This window comes from Schistocerca piceifrons, chromosome 9 (genome assembly GCF_021461385.2).
Source record: "Schistocerca piceifrons isolate TAMUIC-IGC-003096 chromosome 9, iqSchPice1.1, whole genome shotgun sequence".
NCBI lineage: Eukaryota > Metazoa > Arthropoda > Insecta > Orthoptera > Acrididae > Schistocerca > Schistocerca piceifrons.
In genome coordinates this window covers 167,997,970-168,021,649 of record NC_060146.1, presented here as the reverse complement: position 1 = coordinate 168,021,649, position 23,680 = coordinate 167,997,970, and the positions used below count along the sequence as shown (strand labels likewise).

Genomic DNA, 23,680 nt, shown 5'->3' with positions numbered 1-23,680 from the left:
TGAATAGCATCGGGGAGAGGCTACAACCCTGTCTCACTCCCTTCCCAACCACTGCTTCCATTTCATGCCCCACTACTCTTATAACTGCCATCTGGTTTCTGTGAAAATTGTAAATAGCCTTTCGCTCCCTGTATTAGACCTCTGTCGCTTTCAGAATTTGAAAGAGAGTATTCCAGTCAACACTGTCAAAAGCTTTCTAAGTCTACAAATGCTAGAAACGAAGGTTTGCCTTTCCTTAATCTATCTTCTAAGAATAGTCGTAGGGTGAGTATTGCCTCACGTGTTCCAATATTTGTACGGAATGCAAACTGCTCTTCCCCGAAGTCGGCTTCTACCAGTTTTTCCATTCGTCTGAAAAGAATTCGCGTTAGTATTTTGCAGCGGTGTTAGTGCGGTAATTTTCACATAAGTCAACACGTTCTTTCTTTGGGATTGGAATTATTATATTCTTCTTGACGTCTGAGGGTATTTCACCTTTCTCATAGATCTTGCTCACCAGAAGGTAGAGTTTTGTCAGGACTGACTCTCCCAAGGCTGTCATTAGTTCTAATGGAATGTTGTCTACTTCCGCGGTCTTGTTTCGACTCAGGTTTTATTGCTCTATGTGCAGAAAAACTATAAAATGGTCAAAAAAGATATGCATGTACCTCTTTAACTGCGCATTATTTAATGTGTTCCGTACATGTCAATATTTCAATACAGACCACAAGAGTCTCCGATTTCACGATTTCTTATTGATAGTCTCTGATTGGTGGATAAACAACCGCCCGCATCTCGTGGTCGTGCGGTAGCGTTCTCGCTTCCCACGCCCGGGTTCCCGGGTTCGATTCCCGGCGGGGTCAGGGATTTTCTCTGCCTCGTGATGGCTGGGTGTTGTGTGCTGTCCTTAGGTTAGTTAGGTTTAAGTAGTTCTAAGTCTAGGGGATGTCAAGTCCCATAGTGCTCAGAGCCATTTGAACCATTTTTTTGATAAACAACCAGGTACCTACTTCTGAGCAAAACTTGGGGGGTTGCCGTTACGTCGCGCACGTCTCATTATGATCCGGTTGACAGACTTTCCAGTCACGTAAAGCAACACCAGCTAGTACTTATTTCCGAAACGTTCCAAAAACAAAAAAGGAGAACAATAAACTTAATGTGGAGTTGCGTGATACGAAAGAGAAACACCAAGTACCAAAGACAATGCAAATAAACAAATATATGAAAGTAGGGGAACAGGATTCTGAACTTATGAGAACTAACGATGAGATTAGTAAAACATAACAATTTATAATCTACATCTACATCCATACTCCGCAATCCACCATACGGTGCGTGGCGGAGGGTACCTCGTACCACAACTAGCATCTTCTCTCCCTGTTCCACTTCCAAACAGAACGAGGGAAAAATGACGGCCTATATTCCTCTGTAAGAGGCCTAATCTCTCTTACCTTTGTGGTCTTTCCGCGAAATATAAGTTGGCGGCAGAAAAATTGTACTGCAGTCAGCCTCAAATGCTGGTTCTCTAAATTTCCTCAGTAGCGAATCACGAAAAGAACGTCTCCTTTCCTCTAGAGACTGCCACCCGAGTTCCTGAAGCATTTCCGTAACACTCGCGTGATGATCAAACCTACCAGTAACAAACCTAGCAGCCCGCCTCTGAATTGCTTCTATGTCCTCCCTCAATCCGACCTGATAGGGATCCCAAACGCTCGAGCAGTACTCAAGAATATGTCATATTAGTGTTTTATAAGCGGTCTCTTTTATAGATGAACCACATCTTCCCAAAATTCTACCAATGAATCGAAGACGACTATCCGCCTTCCCCACAACTGCCATTACATGCTTGTCCCACTTCATATCGCCGGCCGAAGTGGCCGTGCGGTTAAAGGCGCTGCAGTCTGGAACCGCAAAACCGCTGCGGTCGCAGGTTCGAATCCTGCCTCGGGCATGGATGTTTGTGATGTCCTTAGGTTAGTTAGATTTAACTAGTTCTAAGTTCTAGGGGACTAATGACCTCAGCAGTTGAGTCCCATAGTGCTCAGAGCCATTTGAACCCACTTCATATCGCTCTGCAGTGTTACGCCCAAATATTTAATCGGCGTGACTGTGTCAAGCGCTACACTACTAATGGAGTTTTCAGACATTACAGGATTCTTTTTCCTATTCATCTGCATTAATTTACATTTATCTATATTTAGAGTTAGCTGCCATTCTTTACACCAATCACAAATCCTGTCCAACTCATCTTGTATCCTCCTACAGTCACTCAACGACGACACCTTCCCGTACACCACAGCATCATCGGCAAACAGCCGTTGCTATCCACCCTATCCAAAAGATCGCGATGATGTCAAGAACGGTCGGCGAAAAGCCAAGTAATCCGCATTAGCGCTGCCGGCGACAAATGAATACATTTGTACGACACGTGCGGACTGCAAAGTGTTAATGTCCAGCAATACATGTGAGTACTTTTGGTCAGATTCTTTACAGCGTACTTAGTGTGGCGTGATAAGGGATGTTGACACCCTATCAAGGCGACTTCCCGCGGCGATTAAGTCCGCTGAGGAAGAGTGTGATCCTGTGGAAAGACGCCTCGCCCGCGGGACAACGGGCGGCCGTGGCGGGCGAGTCCCCCAATCAGAAAACTTTCCGCATCCGCGCCAAAACATCTCCAGTCAGCTGGACAGCCTAATGGTGCTGCGGTGGCGACGTCAGGTCGACAACAGCTCCCGCTCTGACACACACGCACACAAACACACACACACACACACACACACACACGTGGCCCCCTATAGCTGTTCGCCGCCGGGTGGAGAACATTTCCTCTCACCTGCAACAGCAACGCAACCGCACATTACGGCCAGTGATTACCGGCAACGGCTGCAAAGGTGTTTTATCATCCACGGTGCGACTTCTACACCTGCAGTCTCCGAGCTATTCTGAAGTGCATGGCAGAGGGTACTTGCCACTGTACCAGTTATCAGGACTTCTTCTTGCTGTATTCGCATGACCGCTGTAATTGGACTAATCTTGTATTTATTAAAAGACTGGATTTTCTTATTACGAGAGTACTGAAGCACGATCTTTTTTAAGTAATAATAAACATTCAAAATCCAAGATCGCACAAAATATATTTCATCCAAGAGAACCAATCTTGAAAGCCTTAGCTGTCATTTTCAGGTCTAAAGCACTTTTTTTTGCAGTAAAACACGTTCATTTTACGCAGAAGCTCATGCACAAGATGTCAAGTGGATGAAACTTAGCACATATCGTGCAAGAGGTTCAGCGTAAAATGAATATCAAATGTTCTTTATTCCAGTCTCTGATCACAATCTCAATTCTTTAGACGATGACCGGTTTCAGTCCGTAATGACCATCCTCAGATCTAAAATATATAAACATACACATCTAGTGAGCAGTGTGTCTTTCAACATAAAACAGCAATATGTATCACAATATACTGTCATACAACAAGGGAAATGTACAGATAAAATATGGTTTAACGTACCTTTTTTTTACACCATGTCCTATAGTGACAAGGGCATAATGGCATCGTCAAAACATATAAATATAATCAGCACAGCATCGTCACATGGAACTAAAATAATGTGTAGAATAGGCCACATCGTCCACATAGTGATTATTGCAACTGGCTACTGAAGCACAGTAGCTACCAGAAACCTGTTTGCCTACATCCACCCTAGATGTCGCTACTGTGGGCTTACTTCGATGTAGTCACCATTTACGCAAAAAATATAATCTGATAGAAACAAATTAGTTCAAATGCATGTAGCAGGCTTATTAAAATTGATGACTATCATAGAAACCAATTGTGACACATTAAGAGATGAATGCAGTTACCCATATAAAATTATTAAAACGAAATATATGAACAAAATAGATCCGACCCTTTTTTATGGTGAATTTACGGTCAACAATTAATATACGTAATACATTGCCTGTGGCAACATATAAATTGCTTATGAAAGATAAAATTATTATATATTTTAGATCTGAGGATGGTCATTACGGACTGAAACCGGTCATCGTCTAAAGAATTGATATTGTGATCAGAGACTGGAATAAAAAACATTTGACAGTATTGGATCACTGTTTGTGTACGCGATTATGTCGCAGTTGGTAAAATGAATATGTTTTACTACGAAAAAATGTTTAAGACCTGAAGATGGCAGCTAAGACTGTTCAACCCAGTTGCCTTGAAAAAAAAATATTTTGTACGATTTTGGATTTTGAATGGCTTTTAATTATTAATTATTAAATGGCATCTTCTGCACATCATCAGCTGCACTGGAAATGTTTTATTTGCCAAAGCCAGTTTCCGGGTTCATAACCCATCATGACTGACATCTAATACAGAAGAACAAACAACTGTGTGTGCATAAATTTCTACAAAATGATAAATGTAATATATAGCAGTAATATAAGTATACTTATTTACTTGGCAAATAAAATATTTCTAGTGCAGCTCATGATGTATGGTGTATGGTTTTAGTAAATATATGCGGAACACCAAGAATTCAATGTTCTTATCTTGTGTTCGTGATGCCCCCTGGCGCGATACGTAGGGAGAATGGGAAAGTGAAACATCCCCTTTGGAAATTTATGAGTTACTGTGTAGGTAAACTTCTACATTATTTGATACAGAGACAGCTGAGTAAAACTGAACGTACTCAGACATTTCTCTCTTTACTTATTCTGATCATCACTAAACTGACACAAAATATTTTTTAGCGCAACGGAATTTGACTTTCAATAATCCCTACAAAAGAATGGCCCTAACTAACAATAACCTATACCTTTCATGAATCACTCACCTCACAAAAATCTTCGTTACTCGAACTACTGCAATACAGCTAGGGACTATACTGCCAGCTAAACGACAGATTCTAACTACTGAAGGCACTAACTATTGATAGGCAGAGTTAGCAAATGAAAGATTTTGACAGAGAACAAACAATGTATTTACCTTAATAATGTTCAAAAGTCATCATTATATATGTATACAGGGTGAGCCACCTAACGTTGCCGCTGGATATATTTCGTAAACCACATCAAATACTGACGAACCGATTCCACAGACCGAACGTGAGGAGAGGGGCTAGTGTAATTGTTTAATACAAACCATACAAAAATGCACGGAAGTATGTTTTTTAACACAAACCTACGTTTTTTTTTTTAATGGAACCACGTTAGTTTTGTTAGCACATCTGAACATATAAACAAATACGTAATCAGTGCCGTTTGTTGCATTGTAAAATGTTAATTACATCCGGAGATATTGTAACCTAAAGTTGACGCTTGAAACCTCTGACGTTCAGTTGCGTGTTGTAACAAACACGGGACACGGTCGGCGAGCAGCATCTGCAGGGACATGTTTACGACGACGACCGTGTTTACGAGTGTGGCTGTAGTGCACTGTTGTGGTTTGGTGTAGCTGTCGCAGTGTCCGCATGTAGCGCTTGCTGCTATTGTTATTCTGCATTCGTCTCCGCACGCAGACCAACTGTAGTACACCGTGTTACCAGACGTCTGTGATAGTGTAGTGTTGTAGGAACTGTGACCATGGTGTATTCGAACTCTGAAAAGGCGGAGATGATACTCATCTATGGCGAGTGTCGACGAAATGCAGCTGAAGCCTGTAGGGTGTATGCAGAACGCTACCCGGACAGAGAGCATCCAACGTGCCGCACATTGCAAAACATCTACCGCCAACTGTATGCAACAGGTATGGTCGTAGCACGCAAACGGGTTCGTAACAGGCCCGTCACAGGAGAAGCGGGTGCAGTTGGTGTGTTAGCTGCTGTTGCCATGAACCCACACACGAGTACACGGGACATTGCGAGAGCCGGTGGACTGAGTCAAAGTAGTGTCATGAGCATACTGCATCGTCACCGCTTTCACCCGTTTCATGTGTCGCTACATCAGCAATTACATGGTGATGATTTTAATCATCGAGTGCAATTCTGTCAATGGACATTAACAGAGAATGCGTTGCAGTTCTACCTGTTTACCGATGAAGCGGGTTTCACAAACCACGGGGCAGTGAATCTACGGAACACGCATTACTGGTCCGTGGACAATCCTAGCTGGCTCAGACAGGTAGAGCGACAGCGACCGTGGACTGTAAATGTACGGTGCGGAATCATTGGCGACCACCTCATTGGTACTCACTTCATTGCAGGGGCTCAAACAGCTGCAACATACATCGCGTTTCTACAGAATGATCTGCCAACGTTGCTCGAAAATGTCCCACTGGAAACGCGTCGACGTATGTGGTATCAGCATGATGGTGCACCTGCACATTCCGCAATTAACACTTGGCTCACCCTTGACAGGATGTTCGACGGGCGTTTCATAGGACGTGGAGGGCGCATAAATTGGCCAGCCCGTTCTCCTGATGTTACACCTCTGGACTTCTTTGTGTGGAGTACGTTAAAGGAGAATGTGTACCGTGATGTGCCTACATCCCCAGAGGGTATGAAACAACGTATTGTGGCAGCCTGCGGCGACATTACACCAGATGTACTGCGGCGTGTACGACATTCATTACGCCAGAGATTGCAATTGTGTGCAGCAAATGATGGCCACCACATTGAACATCTATTGGCCTAACATGTCGGGACACACTCTATTCCACTCCGTAATTGAAAACGGAAACCACGTGTGTACGTGTACCTCACCCCTCATGGTAATGTACATGTCCGTCAGTGAAAAAGACCAATAAAAAGGTGTTAGCAAGTGGACGTAATGTGCTGTTCCAGTCTCTTCTGTACCTAAGGTCCATCACCGTTCCCTTTGGATCCCTACGTAATTCGGTGCTCGCCGATACACATGATCGAAGAGCGGAGGAGTGGTACTCAAGCGTCAACTTTAGGTTACAATATCTCCGGATGTAGTTAACATTTTACAATGCAACAAACAGCACTGACTACGTATTTGTTTATATGTTCAGATGTGCTAACAAAACTAGCGGGGTTCCATTTTAAAAAAACGTAGGCTTGTGTTAAAAACATATTTCCGTGCACTTTTTTATGGTTTGTATTAACCAATTACACTAGCCCCTCTCCTCACGTTCGGTCTGTGGAATCGATTCGTCAGTATTTGATGTGGTTTACGAAATATATCCAGCAGTAATGTTAGGTGACTCACCCAATATATATATATATATATATATATATATATATTCCTCTTTCTGACAGACACACGTCCATATCGTCCGCTCTCAAAACTCTGACATCTCTCTCTCCACATCCACCACTGCTTGCTGGCTTCTCACTTCCAACTGCGCAACGCTACGCGCTGTTCACATCCAGCTGCCCAACACTACAATAGCGAATATTCCAACAGTGCTAACCAGCCACAGACTGCACAGAGCACAGTCAGTGATTTTCATACAGAGCGCTACGTGGCGTTACCAACATAAAAACCTAAACATCCTACTCACAACTCAACCCATAGGTACGTACGTTTTTGAGCCGTCCGCAGTGGGGCATCATGTTAAATAATTTCTGAAATGTAGGAATACGGAATCTGCCTGTTGCCCTTCATCCATAATTCTCAGGATATAAGCGAGAAAAGGGCAACTTGAGTTTCGCATTAGCGATGCTTTCTAGAACCGTGCTGATTCCACCTTGAGGAAGTTTATTACACTGGAACTGAGAATACGTTCAAGAATTCTGTTGAGCACGATCATACAATGTACAATTTCACCGCCGCTACTGACTTCACTTGAAACTTCCGGGATGACAGGCCGTGGTCGATGTATAAAACCTTTTCCTAACGTTTCATCTCCCACTGCCGGAGTCACCTTCAGAGGTAATGAGACGAACTGCAACCGGAACTTGAGGGCACGCCGAATACATAGGCAATGTAGATAGCACGACAGTGCATCACTTGACATTGGCTACGAGATTATGCGCGGTAATGCCAACATTCTCGACAGAAAGTAATCGATCGACATTCCTACGGTGCAACGTCATCTAAATTTTATCTAATTTAACACCTCCCTCTTTTTGTTAAAATTATTACTCTGTTTGTAAATTCTATAGCGTCTCTACGAATGCGCTCATGATAATGCGATATTTTCGATATGACCCCCCTCTCCTGAATTTTATTTCATGATCACGCCCTTGGTAAAGATGTTCCGCTATGGCCGAATTATCCGTGTGTGCCAGGCGGCACTTCCTCTTGTGTTCAACCCTACGGATGTTAATACTGCTTTTCGTGGTACCAGTGTAAACCAGTTTACCATTAAAAGGAATTTGAGATACTTCCGGTGTAGCAAAGAATGTCGTATATCTTTGCCTATCATGAACATTTCTTTGTCTTCTTTGGAGGTCTGAAGACAGTTTCCACACCATACTTGCTCCACACTTTGCCGGCCGCTGTGGCCGAGCGGTTCTAGGCGCTTCAGTCTGGAACCGCGTGACCGCTACGGTCGCAGGTTCGAATCCTGCCTCGGGCCTGGATGTGTGTGATGTCCTTAGGTTAGTTAGGTTTAAGTGGTTCTAAGTCTAGGGGACTGATGGCCTCAGATGTTAAGTCACTTAGTGCTTAGAGCCATTTGAATCATTTGCTCCTCACTTTCCCGATGCGATCAGCAATCTTAGTAATGAACGGAACGAGAACTTTGCCTTTGGGGGGCCGTTGTTCCTCGTCGATCATAATCCTCACTCTAAGGCGAAGTGTTAGAAAAACCGTTCTTATATGAATGTCGACTGTAGATGTTCAATCTCATATTTTAGATAAGTCGGTTCACAAATTTTGTACAAACTATCTACTAAGGTTTTAGTCATACCTCTTTTTTGTTTGGGTTGGTGGTTAGAACCTTTTTGAAGCTAAAGGTCACTACACTTTTCTACATACCATGTGGCCCAACGTCCTGTCTTTTTGCTAGATAAGACAGATCCACAAAAAATTCAGCTGGCCGTTACTATCCGTTTCCACGGTAAATTCGATTTTCGGATTGATACTGTTGAGATGTACCAGGAAGGCATCCAGTTCCTCTGTGCCAAGTGTCCATACACGAAAGTATCATCTATACAGCGGTACAATCTGCCTGGTCTTTCGCTAGCAGTCTGCAACGCCCGTTGTTCAAAGGTCTCCGTAAACTAATGTCATGGACCGTGGTGCTCTCTACACCGTTTATATATTCGACGCTCCCTCGAGTTCAGCTTGCAGTTCGTCGCTTTACCTCTGAAGATGTGTCACGCAGTCGGAGATGAAACGGTAGGAGAAAGTTTCATATATCGACCACGGCCAATAAAAAAAATGGCTCTGAGCACTATGGGACTTAACTTGTGAGGTCATCAGTCCCCTAGAACTTAGAACCACTTAAACCTAACTAAACTAAGAACATCACACACATCCATGCCCGAGGCAGGATTCGAACCTGCGACCGTAGCGGTCGCACGGTTTCAGACTGTAGCGCCTAGAACCGCTCGGTCACCCCGGCCGGCCACAGCCAATAGCTCGGAAGCTTCAACTGAAGGCTATATTAAGGATATCGGTCTGTAATATTGCGAATCCGTTATTTTACCCTTGCTACATGTAGGAGTCACGTGCGCTTTTTTCCAGTCGCTTGAGTCATTGCGCTCGGCGAGAGATTTTCAATAAATGTTGGCTAAGTAAGGGGCCAATACCTTAGAGAAGTCCTTGTAAAACCGAACTGGGATCCTATTCTGAACTGACGAGTTAATTTTTTTTTTCAGTTGTTTCTCTATGCCAGAGATACCTAGTATTAAGTCCTCCATAAGAGAGTCTGTGAGATGATGGGACGACGGTATGTTTGTACAATTCTCCTGCGTCAACGAGGTAAGAACGCACAATTTAGAACTTCATCTTTCCAGCACACCAGATTGGTCAACCAGTGGGTAGATAGATGGTTTCGATGCTAAGCGGGTTCTTGTAGGACCAGAATTTTCTCGTGTTCTCGGCAAGATGTTTTGCTAACATACGACGGTATGCTTTGCTAAGGCACGCATGTTCAGGTAGTCCACGGCTGTCACGTTGAAGAATTCCTCACTCGGAATATTTCCACAAGACCAAAAGTAGATGTAATCAGACTTCGTTTATTTGAGGCAAGTGAACTGCGAACACTAACTCTCTGCTGATTCTGATTCAGTACGACAAAAGAAAATAAACGTTCTCCAGGAATTCTTCTTAGTAATGTGATGATGATGACGTCCCATACTCCGAGGTGCGTAGGGGACGATGCGGGAGACCCGCACCGCCGTACTAGGCAAGGTCCTAGCGGAGGTGGTTTGCCGTTGCCTTCCTCCGACCGTAATGGGGATACATGATGATGATGAAGACGACACAACATTGTCATTTCGAGGCAGGGAAAATCCCTGACCCCGCCGGGAATCGAACCCGGGACCCCGTGCGCGGGAAGCGAGAACGCTACCGCGAGACCACGAGCTGCGGACTTAGCAATGCGAAGTTCGTCACAAACAATTGTTCTCCAAAGAAACTAACATAGATACTTGGGAGCGTAGATTACACTCTCTTGACCAATTAAAAGTCGATCTTCAAAAGAAAGTACGTTTTCAAAGTTCTGTCTCTCGTACAGCACAACTTATCCACAGCGAAGAACACTAGGCTCGGAGTATAGGTCGTAGGAGCACAATCCGTCTGGGTGGGAAACGCGGCATCCGATCCGAGATGGTGTCCAAACTGTGATGGTACGAGGGTAAACCCAAAAGGTCTCCCTATTTTTTTATAAGTACATAGACCTGTTTATTTCTACAATGGTTTATATCAGTTTACAGATTGAACATTTAGCTATTTTTCGACATAATTACCATTTCTGTCGATGCATTTTTGTAGACGCTGTGGCAGTTTTTGTATGTCCATGTCATACCAGCTCGCCGCCATGCTGTTCAGAAAGTTATGAACTTCTTCTTTCACCTCGTCGTCGGAGCTGGATCGCTTTCCGGCAAAATGTTATTTTAACCTAGGGAACAGTCACTGGGCGCCAGGTCAGAACTATAATAGGGTGGGTGGGTGATTATGTTCCACCGAAGCTGTTGCAGCCGGCCGGGGTGGCCGAGCAGTTCTAGGCGCTACAGTCTGGAACTGCGCGACCGCTACGGTCGCAGGTTCGAATCCTGCCTCGGGCGTGGATGTGTGTGATGTCCTTAGGTTTGTTAGGTTTAAGTAGTTCTAAGTTCTAGGGGACTGATGACCTCAGAAGTAAAGTCCCATAGTGCTCAGAAAAAAAACTGTTGCAGCAGAGGCAACGATTTGGATCAAATGGCTCTGAGCACTATGGGACTTAACATCTATGGTCATCAGTCCCCTAGAGCTTAGAACTACTTAAACCTAACTAACCTAAGGACAGCACACAACACCCAGCCATCACGAGGCGGAGAAAATCCCTGACCCCGCCGGGAATCGAACCCGGGAACCCGGGCGTGGGAAGCGAGAACGAGGCAACGATTTGCCGAGCGATATTTGGGCGAGCGTTGTCATGAAGAATGTGTACGCCCTTGCTCAACGTTCCTCTTCTCCGGTTCTGAAATGCCCGTTTGAGTTTTTTCAGAGTCTCACAGTAAAAAAAAAATGTTCAAATGTGTGTGAAATCTTATGGGACTTAACTGCTAAGGTCATCAGTCCCTAAGCTTACACACTACTTCACCTAAATTATCCTAAGGACAAACACGCACACCCATGCCCAAGGGAGGACTCGAACCTCCGCCGGGATCAGCCGCACAGGCCATGACTGCAGCACCTTAAACCGCTCGGCTAATCCCGCGCGGCAGTCTCACAGTACCTGTCAGTTCAAAATGGTTCAAATGGCTCTGAGCACTATGGGACTCAACTGCTGAGGTCATTAGTCCCCTAGAACTTAGAACTACTTAAACCTAACTAACCTAAGGACATCACAAACATCCATGCCCGAGGCAGGATTCGAACCTGCGACCGTAGCGGTCTTGCGGTTCCAGACTGCAGCGCCTTTAACCGCACGACCACTTCGGCCGGCAGTACCTGTCAGCGTTAATTGTGGTCCCAGAGATTAAGCTCCGACGACGAGGTGAGAGAAGAGGTTCATAGCTTTCTGAACAGCATGGCGGCGAGCTGGTATGACATGGGTATACAAAAACTGCCACAGTTTCTACGAAAATGCATCGGAAGAAATGGTGATTATGTCGGAAAATAGCTAAATGTTCAAGCTGTAAACGGATATAAACGATTGTAGAAATAAACAGGTCTATGTACTTGTAAAAAAATAGGAGAGCTTACTTTTGCGAATACCCTCGTACGTCAGTCGCTGGCTGACGAAGACTGGAACTGGCCGTAGACGGCTCCGCGCGGGCAGAAATTCTCGCGCGGCGGAAGTTTACAGTTTTGCTATTGGCTATCGAAATTGCGGCGGATGCAGCGAGAGGTGCATGTCTGGAGCGACCTCTGTAGCTCTCTTCTTCGCCCTCTGGCTGGTTAGAATCCGTGCAGAATACCGTGAACGGCCGAAGCGCAGTCGGCAGAGAACGCCTGGTTAGAGCGGTAGTGGTAAGGCTCTCAGCACTATGGAACTTAACATCTACGGTCATCAGTCCCCTAGAACTTAGAACTACTTAAACCTAACTAACCTAAGGACATCACACAACATCCAGTCATCACGAGGCAGAGAAAATCCCTGGCCCGCCGGGAATCAAACCCGGGAACCCGGGCGCGGGAAGCAAGAACGCTACCGCACGACCACGAGCTGCGGAACTGTAGTGGTAAGGGCTGCGGGCAGGCGCTGTAGGGGAAATACCGAGTGCTGGTGGGGAAGTGCCGTTGTAAACTGAAACCTACGCTCACGTTTTCTGTAAATATTAAGTGGAGCTCCTCCATGCCCACACGTGGATGGTAACCATTCAAAAATATATGTCACCTCTGGTATGCTTACTATCTAAAAAGGATTCCGCTGAAAATGTTGTGATTTATTTTCGCTTGTCTTGTTAACCATTTGTAGCTTCCAGGGAAGTGTCATGAGTGGTGGTGAATTTTGTGTAAAATCTATACATTTCTGTTGTTTCCATATTAAAATTTGCTTGTTTTGCCAAAATACAGCAGAGTTTACACAGAGTCACCTCACTAACATGAAGTGCAGACGTAATTGCGAGAGAATTCTGAAACAGTCGTTTATTAGGTTTGTTAAGTGAGGAACTGAGAAAAAGTAAGGTCAGTAGCTGCCCGCCCGGTTAGCCGAGCGGTCTAACGCACGGCTTTGCGGAGAGGGAAGGAGCGCCTGGTCCCCGGCACGAATCCGCCCGGCGGACTTGTGTAGAAGTCCGGTGACCTGGCCAGTATGTGGATGGTTTTTAGGCGGTTTTCCATCTGCCTCGGCGAATGCGGGCCGGTTCCCCTTATTTCACCTCAGCTACGCTATGCTGGCAATTGCTGTGCAAACACTTTCTCCATGTATGCGTACACCACCTTTACCACGGAAACATAGGGGTTACATTCGTCTCGTGTGAGACGTTCCCTGGGGGTTCTACCGGGGGCCGAACCGCACAATAACCCTGAGTTCGGTGTGGGGCGGCGGAGGGGTGAAGTGGACTGCGGTAGTCGTCGTGGAGTTGTGGACCACTGCGGCTGAGGCGGGGACGGAGCCTCTCCGTCGTTTCTAGGTCCCCGGTTAACATACAATATAATACAAGGTCAGTAGCTTATGAAAAAGCACATCCTCGGTACAAAATAAACGTCTAGTGTCTTCACTTATGTTGTTCCAAAACCTATAGCATTTCTTGTTTCCCCCGCTATCAGTGGCCCTAAAAATTACATTCTATCATCGAAAAAATAGTGGAATAATACTGTAGATAATGAAGTTTTACGTAAGAGTCATATGGTAAAATACTCTCCCATTTGTGTGCTGTTAAATGCCAAAATCTCACTTCGATATCTCAAACCGTTTATGAAATATGAGGAATGTTATAGATATTTTACTCTGGTTTCATCGATGGTGCGGAGCGATCGCAAATGAGTGTGCTACGACGGCTATTCGCAAAGTAAGGAGCGATAGGTCGTGAAATGGAAACCACAGTGAAAATCAAAACTGTTTCATTTGGAACAGTTAGCTACAACTTCCAGCTACTTTTCTCCATAGTCGTCGATCCGACAGAGACGTTTCTCGTAGCGTTGTACCCTTTCCAATACCCTCGTTATGGAAAGCAGCCGCCAGAGCTTTCCGGCAATTCTCTACGCTAGCCTACAACTCATTGTCTGTGCCAAAATGTTGTCTTCATAGCCAGCGGTTCATGTGAGCGAAGACGAAACTCGGAGGGAGACAATTACGGGATGTATTGTAGGTGATGAAACATTTCCAATTGAAAAATGCGGCTGAGAATTGCCTTGAAGAAGAAAACGCACTACAGTTATGTAATGTTGGCTGCATAGCTCCAGGCGAAATTTCTCACCAGGCCCCCGTACTTGGCGGGAGACACTATTGTTCTAGGTGTCTTTATGTGCTCCCTGTGTGCTCAGAACTAAATCGAACGACGTAACGCGATCAACGGGCATACTGGAGACACACCTGTGCAAAACTTCATCGGATTTTCACTGTGGTTTCCATTTCGCGACCTATCGTTCCTTACTTTCCGAATAACCCTCGTACATCAGATCAATTTTCTCGAGACTGGTGACAGATAGAGACCACCTTTCAAGCTTAAAGGAAATTAGATATGTTAGCTAAATTTCATACGCATCAACATACTACGTAATATGTTGTTGTTGTTGTGGTCTTCAGTCCTGAGACTGGTTTGATGCAGCTCTCCATGCTACTCTATCCTGTGCAAGCTTTTTCATCTCCCAGTACCTACTGCAACCTACATCCTTCTGAATCTGCTTAGTGTATTCATCTCTTGGTCTCCTTCTACGATTTTTACTCTCCACGCTGCCCTCCAATACTAAATTGGTGATCCCTTGATGCCTCAGAACATGTCCTACCAACTGATCCCTTCTTCTGGTCAAGTTGTGCCACAAACTTCTCTTCTCCCCGATCCTATTCAATACTTCCTCATTAGTTATGTGATCTACCCATCTAATCTTCAGCATTCTTCTGTAGCACCACATTTCGAAAGCTTCTATTCTCTTCTTGTCCAAACTCGTATTTATCGTCCATGTTTCACTTCCATACATGGCTACACTCCATACGAATACATTCAGAAATGACTTCCTGACACTTAAATCAATACAGGATGTTAACAAATTTCTCTTCTTCAGAAACGCTTTCCTTGCCATTGCCAGCCTACATTTTATATCCTCTCTACTTCGACCATCATCAGTTATTTTGCTCCCCAAATAGCAAAACTCCTTTACTACTTTAAGTGCCTCATTTCCTAATCTAATTCCCTCAGCATCACCCGACTTAATTAGACTACATTCCATTATCCTTGTTTTGCTTTTGTTGATGTTCATCTTATATCCTCCTTTCAAGACACTGTCCATTCCATTCAACTGCTCTTCTAAGTCCTTTGCTGTCTCTGACAGAATTACAATGTCATCAGCGAACCTCCAAGTTTTTATTTCTTCTGCATGGATTTTAATACCTACTCCGAATTTTTCTTTTGTTTCCTTTACTGCTTGCTCAATATACAGATTGAACAACATCGGGGAGAGGCTACAACCCTGTCTTACTCCCTTCCCAACCACTGCTTCCCTTTCATGTCCCTCGACTCTTATAACTGCCATCTGGTTTCTGTACAAATTGTAAATAGCCTTTCGCTCCCTGTATTTTACCCCTGCCACCTTTAGAATTTGAAAGAGAGTATTCCAGTCAACATTGTCAAAAGCTTTCTCTAAGTCTACAAATGCTAGAAACGCAGATTTGCCTTTCCTTAATCTTTCTTCTAAGATAAGTCGTAAGGTCAGTATTGCCTCACGTGTTCCAGTGTTTCTACGGAATCCAAACTGATCTTCCCCGAGGTTGGCTTCTACTAGTTTTTCCATTCGTCTGTAAAGAATTCGTGTTAGTATTTTGCAGCTGTGACTTATTAAACTGATAGTTCGGTAATTTTCACATCTGTCAACACCTGCTTTCTTTGCGATTGGAATTATTATATTCTTCTTGAAGTCTGAGGGTATTTCGCCTGTTTCATACATCTTGCTCACCAGATGGTAGAGTTTTGTCAGGACTGGCTCTCCCACGGTCGTCAGTAGTTCCAATGGAATATTGTCTACTCCGGGGGCCTTGTTTCGACTCAGGTCTTTCAGTGCTCTGTCAAACTCTTCACGCAGTATCATATCTCCCATTTCATCTTCATCTACATCCTCTTCCATTTCCATAATATTGTCCTCAAGTACATCGCCCTTGTATAGACCCTCTATATACTCCTTCCACCTTTCTGCTTTCCCTTCTTTGTTTAGAACTGGGTTTCCATCTAAGCTCTTGATATTCATACAAGTCGTTCTCTTATCTCCAAAGGTCTCCTTAATTTTCCTGTAGGTGGTATCTATCTTACCCCTAGTGAGATAGGCCTCTACATCCTTACATTTGTCCTCTAGCCATTCCTGCTTAGCCATTTTGCACTTCCTGTCGATCTCATTTTTGAGACGTTTGTATTCCTTTTTGCCTGCTTCATTTACTGCATTTTTATATTTTCTCCTTTCATCAATTAAATTCAATATTTCTTCTGTTACCCAAGGATTTCTACTAGCCCTCGTCTTTTTACCTACTTGATCCTCTGCTGCCTTCACTACTTCATCCCTCAAAGCTACCCATTCTTCTTCTACTGTATTTATTTCCCCCATTCCTGTCAATTGCTCCCTTATGCTCTCCCTGAATCTCTGTACAACCTCTGGTTCTTTTAGTTTATCCAGGTCCCATCTCCTTAAATTCCCACCTTTTTGCAGTTTCTTCAGTTTTAATCTACAGGTCATAACCAATAGATTGTGGTCAGAGTCCACATCTGCCCCTGGAAATGTCTTACAATTTAAAACCTGGTTCCTAAATCTCTGTCTTACCATTATATAATCTATCTGATACCTTTTAGTATCTCCAGGGTTCTTCCATGTATACAACCTTCTTTCATGATTCTTAAACCAAGTGTTAGTAATGATTAAGTTGTGCTCTGTGCAAAATTCTACCAGGCGGCTTCCTCTTTCCCCCAACCCATATTCACCTACTATGTTTCCTTCTCTCCCTTTTCCTACACTCGAATTCCAGTCACCCATGACTATTAAATTTTCGTGTCCCTTCACAATCTGAATAATTTCTTTTATTTCATCATACATTTCTTCAATTTCTTCGTCATCTGCAGAGCTAGTTGGCATATAAACTTGTACTACTGTAGTAGGTGTGGGCTTCGTATCTATCTTGGCCACAATAATGCGTTCACTATGCTGTTTGTAGTAGCTTACCCGCATTCCTATTTTCCTATTCATTATTAAACCTACTCCTGCATTACCCCTATATGATTTTGTGTTTATAACCCTGTAGTCACCTGACCAGAAGTCTTGTTCCTCCTGCCACCGAACTTCACTAATTCCCACTATATCTAACTTCAACCTATCCATTTCCCTTTTTAAATTTTCTAACCTACCTGCCCGATTAAGGGATCTGACATTCCACGCTCCGATCCGTAGAACGCCAGTTTTCTTTCTCCTGATAACGACATCCTCTTGAGTAGTCCCCGCCCGGAGATCCGAATGGGGGACTATTTTACCTCCGGAATATTTTACCCAAGAGGACGTCATCATCATGTAATCATACAGTAAAGCTGCATGCCCTCGGGAAAAATTACGGCTGTAGTTTCCCCTTGCTTTCAGCCGTTCGCAGTACCAGCACAGCAAGGCCGTTTTGGTTATTGTTACAAGGCCATATCAGTCAATCATCCAGACTGTTGCCCTTGCAACTACTGAAAAGGCTGCTGCCCCTCTTCAGGAACCACACGTTTGTCTGGCCTCTCAACAGATACCCCTCCGTTGTGGTTGCACCTACGGTACGGCTATCTGTATCGCTGAGGCACGCAAGCCTCCCCACCAACGGCAAGGTCCATGGTTCATGGGGGGGACGTAATATGTAACAAACGCAAAATCATAGCGGCCTCTATTTTTCATTGCAAACTTTTTCGACTTTCGCGTAGTGTTCATTTCCATGTAAATATTACAATGGCTATGATCCTTAACGAAATGTTAGGCACATCATTATGAAGTGACATATAAAGCTAAAAGTAACGCAAAAATAATTTTTTTTGCCGAATAGTTTCTGTAAAATCGTTTGAGACATATTGTAGGGCTTGTGCCTCGATTATGTCATCGCCAACAGGCCGAAAGTCGTCGAACACTGTCGGCTCCCCTTCCGAAAAAAAACGAGCAAACTCGCCCAGCGCTTTGGACAAAAACTGCGAGGGTTGTACTGTGACACCCTTTGATCTAGAGAACCGCGAAAATCAACCTGGATTCAGGGGTCGCGCTGACGATAACCCGCTAAGTGTAAATGCGCTGCGGGTTGCCGGCACGGAAGGCGATGCCCAGAGAGACGCTACGTGTAGCCTTCGATTACTGCCACAGGTAGCGTTTAGAAATGCCCATGAATTTCCCATGTAGCATACTACCAACCCCACCGACATGCGTCTGTCACGTTGTGCGTGGTGCGTGATGCGAGTATCGTATGACGTCATATCTGGACACGACCGTCAACCTGGTGTGAGAAGAAGCGCGATTCGTCGGATTAGGCGACACGTTTCGGTTGATCACAGTACAGTCTAGCTTTCACGTGATGAACGACTGGCTTATACCTTATGTACACGATAGTACAGCCATCTATATATATGCATATCGTGATATCAGTGTATTCCGCATTAACGTGTTTCACTTTGCAGTAAATCTTTCTGCCGTCGCCAGGTATTTTGCTACCCAAATAGCAAAACTAGTCTGCTACGAGTATTTTTGGGATCTCTTCTATTCCGATTACTTCAGCATCATCTAACTTAGTACGATTGCACTCCATTGTCCTTGGTTTAATTCTTTTTTTCATGTACGTCCCAGAAACTTTATTCTGTTTCGTTCAAAGCCATTATTGTCTCTGACGAATTCAATTCCCTATACGAGTAGTAACTTAATCTTCTTGTACCCTATGACACCCCCTGAAACATATTTTGTCGTTATCTACCTATTATATTTAGTTTGCACTATTCAAGGCACATGAATTGTTGTCTACCGCCTTAATTGGTTACGTCGAGAAAAGGATCCTTGGAGCAAACGCCCCCCTGAGCTGTAAGCGCGCCTGTGGCAGCGGCTACTACATACGCTTGGAAGAGCAACGGGTTGCATATGTATCAGGCTTTGTCGCACGCTTGGCTGACTACACACATCTCACACCAACGGGTAAAAAAGGCGAAGAAAGTATCAGATGAAACTACTTGTAGATTACCACCCGTAGAAAGATGCACTTTATTTCTAATATAAAGATTTTTCTTTGGACGACTTAGATTGTTAATGTTTTGATTGCAATGCGATTTACGTTCCGGACATACGCTTGGATGAGCAACGGGTTGCATATGTATCAGGCTTTGTCGCATGCTTGGCTGACTACACACATCTCACACCAACGGGTAAAAAAGGCGAAGAAAGTGTCAGATGAAACTACTTGTAGATTACCACCCTTAGAAAGATGCACTTTATTTCTAATATAAAGATTTTTCTTTGGACGACTTAGATTGTTAATGTTTTGATTGCAATGCGATTTACGTTCCGGACATACGCTTGGAAGAGCAACGGGTTGCATATGTATCAGGCTTTGTCGCATGCTTGGCTGACTACACACATCTCACACCAACGGGTAAAAAAGGCGAAGAAAGTGTCAGATGAAACTACTTGTAGATTACCACCCGTAGAAAGATGCACTTTATTTCTAATATAAAGATTTTTCCTTGGACGACTTAGATTGTTAATGTTTTGATTGCAATGCGATTTACGTTCCGGAAAAAGTGCGGAAAACACTGGGTTTTCCTGGAATTTACGGTGGCTATTTCAAGAAATGTGTCAGCTTGGTGGTGTAATGCATGGTGACGTTATATATTTCACAGATTATTTAGTGTTTCACGTTTAAAAGGCTTCAGCTTGTTCTTACGTGACATTTTAGCTCTCTCAAGATAGTACTCAATACAGCAGTACTGATAAGACAGAGCATTTGATAACTGACAAACGAGTGGTTTATTGAAGGTTGCAGTATTTTGAGATTTTTTTCGTGTTGTCCATGCGCTATTTGCCCGCATTCCGTGATTCATTATAATGCTCTGCACCAAACGTCCATACTCTGAAATTACTTCCTCAATTTGTTTGGTACCGGTAGATTTCTTTTGCCTTAGAACGCCCTCTTCGTCAGTAGTAGTTTGCTTTTTATGCCCTCCTTGCTTCGTGCGTGTTGTTATTTTGCTTCGAACGCAGCAGAATTTCTTAACTTCGTATACTTTGTGGTCATCAATTTTGATGTGAATTCTCGCTATTTCCATTTCTGCTACTCTTCATTACATTCAGCTTGCTTCTGCCTACTCGTAATTCATATTCCGTAGTCATTAGACAGTTCATGCGATTCGACAGATTTTGTAATTCTGCCAGCTGCGGTGGCCGAGCGGTTCTAGGCGCTTCAGTCCGGAACCGCGCGACTGCTACGGTCGCAGGTTCGAATCTTACCTCGGGCATGGATGTGTGTGATATCCTTAGGTTTAGTTAGGTTTAAGTAGTTCTTAGTTCTAAGGGACTGATGACCTCAGATGTTAAGTCCCATAGTGCTCAGAGCCATTTCAACCATTTTTTGTAATTCTTCCTCGTATTCACTTAATGCAGCACTGTCATCAACGAATCTTATGATATTTCTTCTCCCTGAATTTTAATCCCACTTCTGAAGCTTTCTAATGTTTCCCTCATTGCTTCTCCCTGAACTGCAGGGGCGAAATACTGCATTTTTGTCTTACACCTTTCTTAACGCGAACACTTCGTTCTTGATCTTCCATAGTTATTGTTCCCTCTTGATTCTCTTACATGTTGTAAAGTATTCGTGTTTTCAAGAAGCTTACTCCCATTATCGTCTGAGTTTGAAGCATTTTTTAGTATTTTACATTCTCGAGCGTTTTTCGTAGGTGTACAAATAGTATGAACCTGGCTTAATTTTGCTTAAGCTTTGCTTTCACTATGAAACATAACATCAGAACTGCGTCTCTGATGCCTTTACCTTTCGCAAAGCCAAAGTGATGGCCTCCTAACAGATCGTCAATTTTCTTTTCATTCATCTCTACACATCTTGTCAGCAGCTTCGACGAAAGAGCTTTCTAGCTGACACTGCGATAATTTTCTCATTTATCTGCTTCTACTATCTTCAGAATTGCGTGGATGGCATTTTTCCGAAAGCCTGATGTTACGTCACCAGTCTCATAGTTTCTGCACGTCAATACGAATAGTGATTTTCGTTGCTTTTCTGTCTGTTGCCGAGGGGTCACACTGGCAACATCTGAAACGCACATGCAGCAGTAACCACTATTTGTTTATTAACTAAGAAGAAAACTTAACCCTAGAAGTGTACACCAGGATCGCTCGCCGCCGCGGGGTAGCCGCGTGGTTTGTGCGCCTTGCCACGGTTCGCGCGAGCCGTCCCTCGGTGTGTGTGTTGTCCTTAGCGTAAGTTAGTTTACGTTAGATTAAGTAAGCCTAGGGACCGATGATCTCAGCAGTTTGGTTCGACAGGAACTGACCACCACCAGGGTCGCTCGGACCGTGGAGTTTTCTGTTTCTTTATATGCATGCGCCACTGCATACACACAGCCCGCTGCCACCAATGTAAATTCAGAACTGAGTGAGATCTAGTAGAGAACGATATTTGAAGTTGTGAGACATTGTCGTTTAATTAATTTGACAAATAAAATTTTTTAAGGATCACTGTGAGCCTTGAGTTACTGTTCTGTCACCGAGTGTGAAGTACATTTGTGAGAAAACGGCATGTAGGATCCTATTTTACTGACAGAAGATACTATACGAGAAGCGTTGTTGGAAGAAATCAGTCGTGAAAGTGACTTTAGTGATGAGAATGATTCTGAAGCTGATGTTCCTGCATCAGTTATGGACATTGGCGAATCTTATCAGGCTGCCGAATCTTCATGTGGCGATGAAGAAAATACAGTCGTCCACAGCAGGAATTGTCAGTCCTGGAACTCAGTTGTCCCTAATAGAAGAGGGCTACCAGTTACCGATAACATTGTAGTCTATGTTGCAAAGGTATGGAAGTAATGAATGAATAGATTTATGAATAACTGTAATAGCTCGAAAAATTTGTGTAATATGTGCATTTCATTAAATGAATAGCATCTTCATCTAATTAAACTGCAAATAAAGTCTTTAGATCCGGATCGCTTTTCAAGTTTCATCACTGAAGTGGTTCCATGACTGTTTTTATGTGCTGAGGAAGGAGGCGCAGTGGCTGGCACACGGGACTCGCATTCGGAAGGATGACGGTTGCAACCCGCGTCTGGCCACCCAGATGTAGGCTTTCCGTGATTCCCCTAAACCGCTCCAGGCAAATGCCTGGGTGGTTTACTTGAAAGGGCGCGACCGATTTCCCTCCCCATCCTTGACATCATCTCTAATATCCACGATGTCGACGGGACATTAAACCTTGTCTCGTCTCCTCCCCCTTCCTGTTTTTGCTTCCTCTCGAATTTTGGATGCCCTAATACTAATGGGGCAACGGCCTTGCCGCAGTGGATACACCGGTTCCCGTGAGATCACCGACGTTAAGCGCTGTCGGGCGTGGTCGGCACTTGGATGGGTGACCATCCAGGCCGCCATGCGCTGTTGCCATTTTTCGGGGTGCACTCAGCCTCGTGATGCCAATTGAGGAGCTACTCGACCGAATAGTAGCGCCTTCGGTCAAGAATACCATCATAACGACTGGGAGAGCGGTGTGCTGACCCCATGCCCCTCCTATCCCCATCCTCCACTGAGGACGACACGGCGGTCGGATGGTCCCGGTAGGGCACTCGTGGCCAGACGACGGAGTGCTTTTTTTTAACACTATAGTGATCGAAAAAGTACACGACAGACGTGAAATAATACGTGTTTAGTATATGCAAGACTAGTTTCATTATAAAATATTCTATATTCCAGTAATTTCTCCAGAAATAATTGTGGGTCACTTTGACTCTGGTGCACTGTTCATGTAACAGGTTCAGAGGTGTACACTGCTAGGGTTAATACAGTTTCTGGGGACGATGCCCACGGTACTTGATAGCAAAGTGAAAAACCACTCCTTGACTTTGCCTAGAAGGTGCTTACTTGTTGTAAGTCCATGAAGCCGTAGTCGGCGTTTAGCGACAGGGTCCAGGTACACTGTGGGTTCGTGCACGCGTGAAGTGCAGGCACAGCGCAGCATAGCCCTCGGAGCAGCTGACGGGATTCCAGCGATTCCAAACGACGAGACTACAAGACGGTTAGGCTGCAGGTGTGGTTGGCATGGAGTCCGGAGCACGCGGCGAGCTAAACACCCGTCAGAGGACGAATACTGGCGCGGCATTGCCATCGCCACACGGACCGTGCATCCGAACGTTGAGCGTTGAGCGTGCCGAGTTTCATAGCGTGGAACAGCTCGTTGCGGAGTCTTTTCGAACGTCCAGAGCAATACCTAGCACGTCAGGTATTCTGAACGTGTGTTTGAACTTTGACCAATGAGAGGGCAGAACGCCGCTGCGTCACTCGCACTCCA

The 23,680-nt window shown here is 44.3% G+C and overlaps 1 pseudogene; it reads left to right on the top strand.

Annotated features, from left to right (window-relative positions):
• Positions 1-22,661: 22,661 nt before the first annotated feature.
• On the top strand, positions 22,662-22,779 carry LOC124717411 (annotated as a pseudogene).
• The last annotated feature ends 901 nt before the right edge of the window (positions 22,780-23,680 follow it).